The sequence below is a fragment of the Neolamprologus multifasciatus genome, chromosome 5, assembly GCF_963576455.1.
Source record: "Neolamprologus multifasciatus chromosome 5, fNeoMul1.2, whole genome shotgun sequence".
In the NCBI taxonomy this organism is placed as follows: Eukaryota; Metazoa; Chordata; class Actinopteri; order Cichliformes; family Cichlidae; genus Neolamprologus; species Neolamprologus multifasciatus.
The window spans coordinates 556114-568544 of record NC_140443.1 but is presented as its reverse complement, the minus strand read 5'-3'; the positions used below and the strand labels follow the sequence as shown (position 1 = coordinate 568544).

General features: G+C 50.7%; 1 protein-coding gene across 3 annotated transcripts in view; it reads left to right on the top strand.

The window, feature by feature from the left end:
• Positions 1-12431, top strand: part of grm7 (glutamate metabotropic receptor 7) — a 144224-nt gene that overhangs the window by 39388 nt on the left and 92405 nt on the right. The window lies entirely within an intron of this gene.

The following is a 12431-nucleotide window of genomic DNA, read 5'->3' as shown; positions in this document are numbered from 1 at the left end:
AAGAGTCTGACCAATAACACGGCTGCTCTGTGGTCACATGTACCAACAGGTTCACCTGAACAAAGTTCCAGGATTTTAATTGGATGTTGGCTGTCGACCCTTTTAATTAGCAGGTGTGCTGCTTGATAACAGAGCTAGCTAGCATTAGCTTTCCTTGGTCACTCTGCATACAAAATCACCATGGCAACGACCCAAACAGTTTGATGCTCTGGGTTCTGGTGCTGTAAGGCCGAGTGGTCGTCTCCACCCGATGAGGCGTGGATCAAGGTGTGACGGAGGTCAGTAGTCAAGGTGTAACGTCACCTGACCTGCTGTGGCCCAATCACCTTTGGTTTAGGCCTCAGCTGATTGGGGCTGACGTCTGCGACATGACTTCCTGTTTCTGCAGATTTTTGAATGTGTGTTTTTATTGCACAGATGTGATTCAGCAGCTGTAGTGACGGCGATGTTTCTGTGGCGATGCTTGTGTCTCTGACTCTTCCCACTTTAACTCGGTGTCTTTGTTGGTGTCAGAAACACAACAAAATGAACCCTCGGTGTTCTCGCCGTCTCACCCTTCAGCACCTCCTCTTCCTCCTCCCAAGCCCATCATCTTCTCCTCTTCTTTCTCCACGTCTCCTGCCAGACAGCTAAAAACCAGAGGGAGCAGTAATAGCAGCCTACGCCATCGGCACGCCGTTACTAAATTGTCACGTGTCTGAAAGAACGACGGCCGCTGCTGCAGAAACAGTCGCTCAGGCTGCACGCCGTCTCGCAGCGGAGGCCCGAGGAAACAAACGAGAGTTAAAACCTCGGCGTGGATGTGACGTTCAGTCCTCACGCAGACGAGCAAATCTACCATTTGAATGAATCCTCAGCAGCGCCGTCCTTTCACGTCTCAGAGGACTTTCTGGAGAGGTCCACGCGCTCGTAGGCGGCGATGTCAAACTCCTGACAGGATGACAGAATCTTTTCAGTTTCAGCCGCCGCGCTGCATAATCGAGCTCCCGATACCGACTGCCAGCATTCGCTGTGCGCCGAACTGGTCGCCGGCACAGCGTCGCCGTTTTGTGTGGTGACACGGGGAGGGGTGCAGGTGAGGTGGGCGGCAAGCACAAATATGTATTCATGCAGGTAGTTCCACACGGAGCTGCGAAGGAACCGACGAACAAACGCGACAAACCGCCATTAAAAAAACAAAAACGTCCCTAAATTCACTCGTAGCGTCTGCACAGCTGTGAGGAAGTCAGCGCCATGGATCAGAGACACGTGGGAGCCTGTGACCTTTGACCTTTGATCCTGTGACCCTGCAGAAACTAATCCGAAAAACGTCAGTCAGTCAGCGTTTTGCACTTCCTGCTCTCGTTTCGAGCTCGGTGTGTATCGGCTGTGTGACGCACACCTGCATGATTAATGATTATATACACAAACTGTGCAGGGCTTCATCTTTAGCTTGTAGCCGTTAGCAGAGCACAATAAGCAGGAACCAAGATTTCTGTTTTACGTCATTTTTGCTCTCGTGTCTTATTTAAAGAAAACTTTTAAAACTTAAAAAAATAAAAACTAAAACTATTAAAACTTATTTAAAGTCACTCGACCTGAGTTAAAGTTCGACTAAGTTTCATCAGCACGTCCGCTCACTGCTGTCCTAAAAATGGAGGCGGATCAGAACATGAAACGGGAGTCCGCCTGCATGTGTTCAGCACGTCTGTGGGAGGAGCCACAGGTCGAGCCAAAGTGCAGTGTGTGACTTTGTGCAACTGCACGTGTGGAAAACCTGAAACCAGATTTCCTGATTAAACATCATCACCTGTTTGTTCCTGAAGGGGCTGAAAATGAAGCTGCTGCGTGATGAGACACTCAGCACAAACCTGCTTTAAAACAGTCGTGCATGTGTTCGAGGCGTGAAGCCGCCTCCTGCTGAAGGACGCTGCAGACCGTTTACAGGGGGCTGGATCTGCAGCAGCTCTTCTTTGACTCCACGATGGAAACAGTCACTCTGCTCCATGTTTCTTGTTTTTTGTCACAATCGATGGACGCTCGCTCACGCCAGGCTGTAGCTTGTTGAGGATGCATCGATGGCGTGGGGATACGTGGGGAGCGTGATTGTGGATGAAAGCTCGAGTCCTGTGGAAACACTTTGTCTCTTTGTTCGAGCGGACGAGCAGGAAGCAGAGAACATCTTGTTTCTGTAATCCTGCGCTATTATTCTCAGCTGTCTCACGCTGAAGCGCTGCTTCTTGTGACGATGAGGACGTCTGCGTGGGTCCATCAGAACGAGGTCAGAGGTCACGCTTCGTTCTTCAGCGAGGAGACCGGAGCTAAGACCGGCCGTGGATCCAAACCGGAGAAACCTCAGGGTTAGCGTGCGCTCACCTCTCAGCATAAACCGGGTCACAGGTTAGCCACATGCTAACTAAGCGCGTCACCTTCAACATGTCTCCTGTTACAAGAGGTGAAGGCGAGTGACGAGTCTTTAATACGTCTACGGACAAAAACCTTTAAGGTCAGCTGGTGAACATGGCGGCACAGCCTGAGGGTTTTCTCGGGTCGTTTGTTTCCTTCTGTATTGATAGAAAACATTTTCTGGTTGTAGTTTGGTAAATCTTTGTAATCTGGTGTTTCTTACAGTTTGCTTCTTCGTGTTTCTGCTCACACGCTGTCCCGGCTTCCTTCTGTCATATCCTGTTTCATTTAGTTGTCGTCTTATTTCCTTTGTTTTGGTCTTAATTAGTGTCAGCTGTGTTTCCACGCTGCCTGAGTATCTCCTGTGTCTATTTAAAGCTGACGTTTGCACCTGTTCCTGCTCCTGCTGCCCTCCCTTGTGTGTGGCCTCTGCTGCCTTTGGTTCCCTGCAGCACCTTAATAAAGAGCCTGGTCTCACAGGTGCACACAGGTGTGCAGCTTTTATTCCAGGTGTTTAATCATTAGTGGAAGCTGCCGTCTGTTTGCTCTCGCGTGCACGGACTCGTGCTCATGTACATTAATACACGGTGCTGTAGGAGTCGGTCGGGTTGGCCAATCATTTTGCAGCTCTTGAATCAAACATGGTAAATAGAGTTTCAGTTAAACACAGCAGCGCAGTGACGTCGACTCAGGTGCTTTATGCTGTAAATAAGCTGTTAATTAAACACTGGTCTGAGTTGTTGGTCCATCAAAGTCCCAAATCTGGTTTTAAGCCAAACATTTTTAGGTGTTATAGAGGCGAGGTGTAATGGTGCATGACTGTGAATGTTTTCCTGTGATAAATGCAGACTGAACCTCTTCCTCCTCTTCCTCCTCTTCCTCGGCCCCTTAAGCCCATTAGCAGCGAGGCGCCGAACGCCCTGACGCCGACCGATCGGGTATTTCTGGGTTTGGGAGAAGCGTGAGTCAGCTGTCTGAGACATGTCTGCGACGGCGTGAACACGTCTGTCTGAACAGGTTACAGAGCCATAAATATGTGGACGAGCGCTGAAACGTCTCGCGCTGCGACCGGCGTGTGAAAAACAACATGTCTCTGTGTAAAACACGCCGTGGCGCTCATTAAAAACACATTCGGGCGCCGTCACGCCGTCGGTGTCCTGACCTCTTGTTTTACAAGCTCTCATCCGGCGAAACACAGAAACGACTCATTTAAATGAAGCGTTGTCGGCGCGCGACACCTCCTGCGTGTAGGAGGCCTCATTAATGTATCGCTGACATTAATAGTGATGAAATATTCTGCTGCACCATCTGGCAGCCTGTAAGTCATCAGAGCGGAGGGACGGCGCTCTAACGTGGTTATTAACGTGACAGCGACACGTATGTTGGAGCGGCTCTCTGACAGGCTGACGACTCCACCCGTCAACACCGCTCTTACCTCTGCCGGGACAATCTGGCGTCCCGTGGGGCTGCTGCAACTGCTGCGTGGACCTGATGGCGGTCAGAGAGACCAAAGCCGGGCCTGAAATATGTCTGCAGTAAGCGAGGCGGTGCGCTGCCATCAGAAACACATCCATCGCCATTTTCTGTGAGCAGGAACTTGAAACAGAATTCGTTGGCAGAGCGTTGGCCCGTGAGCGTGCCGGTTCACACGTCTGACCCGTGACAGGCGGTAAAGAGCACTTATGTATATGTGGCGATTGTGAGCGTTGCAGGAAGTATCCTGGTCCGTTTGATCCCCTCTGGCTCGGGCTGTTTGCCTCCTCTCGCACTGACCCAGCGTTTCGCCGCAGCAGTCGGAGGGGGATGAATAATTTAGCGGTGGTGGGCTGCCCGGCCGGCACCGCCGCCGCTAACCCACATAGCAGCGCTCTCAGTGGGCCGCCATCAGTGTGGGTTTGGCTGGAAGGGACAGACCTGCTGTGACAGTAAACAATTAATGGTCCTCGTGTGGGAAAAGCCTCGGCTAATGAACCAGGACTGAGCTGTGGACGCCTTTGTTTTAAAAATAACTTCATTCATAGCAGACGGTAGAAAACGTGCTGAGAAATAAATGAGTGAGTCAGACTTTAAGGCTTTTATCCATGTTTCTGCTCTTTGAACTTTGAACCTTTGTGTTTGTAACCTGTCGCCTCTCTGTTCTCGTCAGTGGGCTTAGCAGGAAGTTGAATCAAGTCAGGAGGAGAGGGCGGGACTTCCTGGACCAATCAGCTCGATAAGTGATGAAGACCTGCCCTCCTGCAGCCGTCATCAGCAGCAGCTGCAGCTCTCCTGGCAAATCCAGCAGCTCAGGCTGAAGCAGAGAAAATGGCCAACATGAGACGCTCAGAGCTGACAGGCGAGCGTCGGGCTGAGGCTCGCCATAGATTACCTGCGATTGTGAGAGCCTTACAGATTCGATCTGAGCAGACGGACCAGCGCCGCCTCGCCGGTTAGATATTTATGAGCCGACATCTGCCACGCAGGCCGTGAAAACACAGCCGATGCCAGATCAGCTGATCCGTCCCTGATCTCAGAGACGATTAACCGCCGGAGTGCGCACACTTCCACCAGCGTCAGGGCCTCGCAGCTCAGAGCAGGAAATCAATGCTCACTTCCTGTCCTGGTTCTAACTGGAGTGTGACTGTCTGTGATTTCTGGGAGGTTTCCTCGCGGCCAGTCTCCTGACCATGGAGTGATGATGTCATAACATGTTTCAGAACGTTTCCTGTTCAGATGCATCTAATTACACTTGAGAAGAAATGAGGCAACGGCGTCAATAACATGAAGGTTCACTCTTGTAGATGTGTGGCGTGGAGGCTTGCTGGCGTCTCCTCGTGTTCCAGTCGCCGTGGTTTTCGTGGGGTCGTCTTTTCCCTCCTGCTGCAGCCTGCACGCTGCTGCACGCTGCTGCACGCTGCTGCACGCTGCTCCGGGCTGATCTGAACTTCTCTCAACATTAAGACTCAGCTTTCTCCTCGCCCACAACGCAAAGCAGAGAGTGCGCGGGTCAGAGGCTCCTGAGGATCGGCTCGGGGGGCCTGGGGGGCCCGGGGGCCCGGAGGGTTAGAGAGCTGCTCTGCAAAGCTCCGAGCAGCTGCAGGGAAGAGCTCAGCTCCTCCCATCGAGCTGCAGAAAGAAGAGGAGCTGCGAGCTCAGCCTGCTCCACCCACGGCACATTTCTAAGTGTGGATTTGACTCTTAGTGTGGGAAAAATATCCCCACAGCTCGAGGCAGCGACCTCGAGAAAGGCACCGATTTACATTTATCTGCAACTCGCCTGTTTCAGTTATATTAAAGGTTGCATTATTAGGGGCGTGGCCTCTCTGACCAACAGGTGGTTACCGTGCCAACAGACCGAGCGGCTGCAGGGCGGCTGAGTGTCGGCGCGGCAACGCGCTGAACGAATGAGAGGTCGTCCTAAACGAGCGTGTGCAGGCGGCGTTACGGCAGATCTTTGCTGCTCCTATTCGACGTGATGATGACATATTCAGATGCCCCGCCTCCTCCTGCGTGCAGCTGCTCTCACGCTGCCTGATATAAACTTTATTGTGCGTTAACCGCTGAGATTGGCTCGTCGCTCTCAGGTTAGAGTCTGTGTTCGCTGGACGCCGTGGTAACAGGAGAGGCGGGGTTAAAGAACGCAGGTCTGCTTGTTATCCCACATTTAAAGAAGTGAGCTGAATACGACGACGACGATGATGATGATGATGATGGTAAATTAGCTTTAAAGCATCAGACGAACTCCTGGAGACTCTGACCTGTGGAGGCTTCACCTGAAGCTCACGTGTAACACGGGCGCCGTTTGTAGACGTCTGTGTGGAAATGTGTGTTTGTGAGCTTTTGCTGTTCTCGAGTAAACAGACTTCCTGGTTTCCTGGTGTGTTTCCTCCGTCCCCGTGAGCAGGACCGAGCCTGTGATGGCTGAGGCCCCTCCTCTATGGCTGAGGCCCCTCCTCTATGGCTGAGGCCCCTCCTCTCGCTCTGCACGTTGACGGGAGGTTGTTCCTGTAAAGTAAATGTGGAGGAGACGGATTAATAATCAGTCTTATGGAAATGTGTTCACCGGCGGCTCATTAAAACGTACAGGTGACCTCGTCGTGTCACAAACAAACCTCCACCCTCGATTGGTCTAATAAATGCAGGCGCGGAGCGGGAATCACGTTTAGCTGCTTGTTAATGCACCACCTCGGCGCTCCGCGGCCCGCCGAGTGATTAATGCTGAGGTGACGCATTCCTGGGAAACACCTGCTCTCTGTCCAGGTGAGCTGTCGTAGAAGCATCGTGCTGCGAGGCTGCAGCGAGGAGACGCATCCATAATGAAACTGTCCAATGAACAGTCACACATGGACAGCAGCGAGAGGAAACTCACAGGTGGATTAAAGTTTCACCGACGTAAACGTTTGAGGGGATTTCCCACACACAGCTCAGGTGGGTTTAAACCATTAGACTCGTGCAGGCGCCTCATCCGTTTACTTTTATTGGATTACCACAAACCGCACCTATGTAGCTGCTGGTGCATCAAATATCTGAGCGGTTTGTTCAGCGCTGAGACAAAAAACTGAGAAACAAGTTCAGCTTGTGAAAGTAAATGGACAGCGTGAGCCTGAAGAGCTACAAATCTGTCCAAATACTTGTGTGAAAGCGTCTCGTAGTCTCTCAGCGTCTCCGTCGTGTCAGTGATGCGACAGTTTGCTCTGTGCTGCTGTCACAGCTCAGTGAAGCCTAAAAAGGAGAAATCGATACAAGTGACCTGACGCAGCCGCGGTTCATCCGACGCACAAACGGTGCTGTCGGCGATTAACTCGCCACGCAGGCGTCATTAGTACAGGAAGTTAAGAAGAGAAACCAGCGACGAGTCAAATCATGAATGAAGGACTGAATGGATGCACATTAGGGATGCACCGATACCGATACTGGTATCGGGGCCGATACTGTAAAATGTGTGTGTACTCATACTCGTAAAAGTTAACCGATACTAACTTATTTCATTAATCAGAGGGTGGCTTGTCATTTCTGTTGTAGTTTTTTAGATTGGCCACTAGGGGGACATCCGGCGCTAAACAGGCACAGGGTTAGACGAGTGAGACTGGCGGCTCCAGATAAAAAAGAGAAACTGGAGGCTGCTGTAGCTAGGCTAAACAAAATGTCAGCAGTGTGGAACAGCCAACTTTAACTCAGGTTTTGGAAAAGCGATGAAAAATGTCAAGAGAAAATCCACGGGCAGTTAAAATAACAGAGGCTCGACTCATTTTATCGCTCTGGATGACCAGCCAATGTCGGTCGTGGAAAACATAGAATTGCACCGTCTTCTCAGCATACTCGAGCTGCGATATGAAATTCCCAATTTGGCATTTATGTGTGTGTGGTAGAAGTATCGGTTTTTGTACTCTGTATCGGCAAGTACTCAGATCCAAGTATCGTATCGGTTTGAAAAAGCTGGTATCGTTGCATCCCTAATGCACATATTTGTTGGTAATCAACGATTTGACGAAAGCCACAAAGGGCTTTTTTTAAAACAGCACAGGAAGAGAAATAAAAATAGATTGTTTTCATGTGCGTCACGTCCATGCACTTCATGACTTTGATGTTTTGAGGAGCCGAGTCCTGCAGAGGGTGAGACACGTCCTCTGAGCCTCCACCCTGAAGGTGGAGGCTCCTGGTCCAGTAACTTCTCTCTATGAGCCGATCAGCTCACATCCATCAGCTGCTATTATTACGAGTGCATTCGGTGGATGCAGCAGTTCTCGTCGCCTCCACCTGCTCCTCTCTGCTGGTATAAATAGATCAGTTGGAGCTCAGCATCTTTCCCAAGCTTCCGCCGGGACATTCCTCATTTAACTGCAAGGAATTAGCATATTAGCGCCACTTTAGAGCCAATCCCGGGCCGCGATGCTGCCAAGCCTCGTCCTGCTTCCACAGGAGCGGAGCCAAAGCAGGCGTCCAAGAGAGATGGAGGGAGCGGAGGAGATCAGAGAGCGCCACGTCTTCCATCTTCAGCCAGCTCACACATCCACCCACCGCTCTCCTCTTTTAGCATCGCCGTCCTCCGCCTCCCTGTGATGAGAACAAGGCCTGGAATTCCCTGGGATGGAGGAAAGTGGCTGCGGGCGAGCCGCCAGCCTTCGCTTTGAGCTGCTTCTGCCCTGCTGGGAGAGGAAGCGGGTCGTTCAGCGCGAGCTCGTTGGGCTCGCAGGTTGATGTGAACGGCGTCCTCATGCTCACGACGCCAGGAGACTTCCCGTTAGCCGCGCACATCTCAACTGTCGCCCCCGCAGCCTCTCAGCGGGCTGCTTCGTGTCGGCCTTCAGCTCAGCACAAAGAGAGAGAGCGGCTCGAGTTTGTGGGATTCTGCTTTTTAAGGCCTGGAGCGGCCCGGTGACTCCGCCTCCATCACTGCGTGTGTTTTTATTACGTTGACACTTTGCAGGTTTTTAAACGTGTGCAGCATCGATGTCGCGTGTGATCGTGGGGCGCTCGCTGATTCAGATTTAAGTAGATGATCGATGAGTCCCGCCTCCTCTGAGGACGACCCTCCTCACTGGCCTGCCGCTCGCCCTCCTCATCGTCTCCGTGATAAATTAAAAGTATTAACGGCGCCGCTAACGAGGTAATGAGTTAGTTGAATTAATGTTTTCTTTCCTGACAGCGCACCAGGTGGAGCCGGTGGGTGGTATTAATATTAAATCTGTGTTTTTGAACATGAAGGCGGCCCAGCTGCTGCCTCGCAGACACGCTGCTTCCTGACAAACACAAACTTGCCAAATGTGGAAAGGGTGCGAACACCGTCGACCTCTGAAAACGGAAGCACGCAGAAGCATCACGGCGAAGGCAGAGGCTTCATTATCTTCTGTATTTGTTTGAGTTTCCTTCAGTTGCTCTGCACTGAGCGCGTGCGACAGATGAGCCGGGAGGGCGAGCGTGGCGAGCTCGTTTGTGCAAAGATTTTGCAGGTTTGAACCACAATCAGCTGCAGTTCTCAGCAGAATGACGTCATGACATCAGAAACACAAACGCACGCTTGTGTTACCGTGTCGACGCACTTCCTGTAAAGGAGCGACACAAACAGCTTGCATCCTGCTGCTGTGACATTCGTCCTCTGCGTGGACGAGGCCCAAAGCTCCTCCGTGGTCGTTCTCGTCCTTCTCCAACAGGTATTATGTGCCAGCTGGCCCGGCTTCACTAGCCCCGCCCCCTCCTGCAGAGCAGGCACACGGATTGTTTCACCGCAGCTGAAAGAGTTTGGACGCCTCAGGCTTTGATTGATTTTAGGACTGAGGAGGATTTGGACTCGATGAGGTCGGAATGAGCAAGCAGACTGGAAGAAGTTTGGTCTGGGGCGTGTCCTCGGGGCGGATGGCGAGCGCGGGGATTCACGCTCTGTATTAGAAACTGTGCTGGGAGAGAAACGACAGAGAACTCGTCTCATTTCAGACCCACGTTTCATTACTCGTGAACCTGCGGCGAGCTGGGGGTGTAATAAGCGGCGACAGGCACGGCACCAGCTTAATGTGTCCTCGGAGCTCGCCTGTCGAGCAAGGCGAGCCACCGAGGGCGGATTCATTGCTGCGAGGAGCAGCTATCTCTGTGAAACACGCCCGGCGCCGAGCCCAGCGACATTTAGGAAGGGCTGCAGAGAGCTGGACGCCGCGGCGAGGGGCGTTTGTGTGAGAGAGCGATACCGAGAGGCTGGAGCTCGTCCACTCACGCTCGAGTGTTTGACTGAGGCTGAGTGCAGCCTGCCCGAGCGTCGGAAACAGGATGAATGAACGAGCGGCCGTTTGATTGCTGAATGCGCTCTGGGCAGGCGGCGAGGAGTCGAGCGCTCGGGTTTGGCTGATGTTCAGACGGGAGGAGAGGCTGAGGGGGTGGAGTAAGGCAGAGAGAGTGAACGTTAAAGTCATCAGTGAGCTCGTGTTTCACCTAAAACACTCCGAGTCGTACCTGTGACTCACCTGTTCAGCCACGCCCCCGAAACTCAAAGCAGAAATAATCAGGTGAAGCTCAGATTCGATGATGTCAGCAAGAACGTCATAAATCAGAGATGCTTCAGACGTATTTATGAGTCAGCACAAACGGCTCTGAATCAGGAAAAACAATAAACACACAAATAAAAACAATGAAAATGACAAAATGACCAAAGCGCCGCTTCAACAGCGATGAAAGCGAGAACCGGATCTCAGGCGTGACCGCACCCAAACAACAATGAAGACGCTCAAAGCTTGCTTGGACATTTTTATTGCATCTCGTCATGTTCCCGTGTTTCCATGATCGCCTCGCCCTTATTTTGAAAGTCCCCGTTTACCTGTGAGCAGACTGTCAGTGGATGATGTTCAGGCGCCGGGCCGTGGCGTCCTGATGTGGACCCTCTGAGGTGCCGAAGCCTTCCTCTCAGCCGTCAGCTGGAAGTGTACCATTCAATTAGCTGAGGTCACTGAAAATTTAATTGGCAGCGAGGTCATTATTTCAGCGGCCGCGGACAGCTCGCCTCGCATCCCCCTCCTCCAGAATATTCTTCTTCTAATGACCCTCCTCCTCCTCCTCGGTTGTAGGTGACAGCGAGGTGAGGATGGAGGGCGCAGTAGGACAAACGAATTACCAGCATGAGATTAAAGAGAGGAGCATGCCTGATGAATTATGTAAGCACGAGTCCTGACCGGACTTAATGGGGCCGCCGTGTGGAACGAGGCTTTTAATGTGAAAGCATCTGAGGAGTGTGTCTTTGCATGAATTAATCAGTTACATTTAAATAAGTGTCGGGTAACGTGTTGCATGAATTAAACACGTTTGGAGCCGAGACCTCGCTCACCTTCAGCAGCCCGTGGGCCGATGTCGCCGCCCACCGCCGCTCTGCTGCTCCCGCCATCGAGCCACACACGCTAACATTAGCTTAGAGTCCGGTAATCGGTAACGTCACCAGATGAGATGCCAACATGGATTCTTCTTGTAGTTGTAGCTGTACTGTCGACCTGCTGCTGGTTGTTTTCCTCTCTTTGTGGTCTTTAACCCTTTAAAGCCGGTCAGAGCAGCACGCTCTGTTTTGTGTAACTATTTTTAAATCCCGGTAGCTCTGCAACCACGTGAGCTAGCGCAATAATTTGTTTTGCATATGAAACCGGAGGAGTTGTACTTACATCTTATGCCATCAGCTTGTCCTCAGTCACAGTTTCCTTCCACATATAACTTTGCAAAAACTGCATAAAAAGCACTTGCAGCAACAAAAACATAATATTCCAGAAACACGCTTTGCCGATCCGATCAGCTGTTTGTAACACTTCCTACGTTGGAATAGACTACCATCAGGTAGATGGTAGTCTATTGAGCCTATACTGGTGTTTTTAAAAGTTATCTTTGACTTTATGACTTTCTGTGTGGTTTCTGGGATGCTTAGGACTCATATTGCACTGCTGGAAATAGTTTATTTTGATGCATATGCTGCTTTTTTGCAAATTTGCATTATAATATTTATTTTCGTTTTTCCTGCAGTGTATAAAAATTGGTGTATTTCAAAAATAAAACTATGAAGACACTCAAAATAAATTTCCTGTGGTGGGAAACTATTTTGTGCAACTTTTTTGTATTTACAGTTTTGAGGGATAAGCCTCTTAAATTTCTCTAACTAGAAATATATGTTAAAAAACAAAAACGATTTTCAATTTTTTTGTAGTTTATTGCACTTTTTTGCAATTTATGTAATTACTATGCACTTAATGCAGACATATTATTAAAATTTAAGCTGTAATGGTTGTATTGATGTATAGCAACTTGAAATGCTCCCAAAAATGGCTCCACAGCATGTAAACATATAATATAAGCTCTGGTGGACTTGGTTCTATGGTAGGTCTTAAAGGGTTAATGTCTCATGACCTTAGCCGTCTTCTCTTTGCAGTCCTGTTGTGTGTCTTTGTGGCTCATTTTGGTCTAACATTAGCTCGGGTTGTGTGATAACGGCGGCACACGCAGCGCGGTGTTAAACGGTTTCAAACACACTCCCTGGTCTGTAGGACGAGGCTAAACCGTGCGGCGCAGGTACCCCGCTTCCACCTCGCCGGCCTACTTAATCAGAGAAA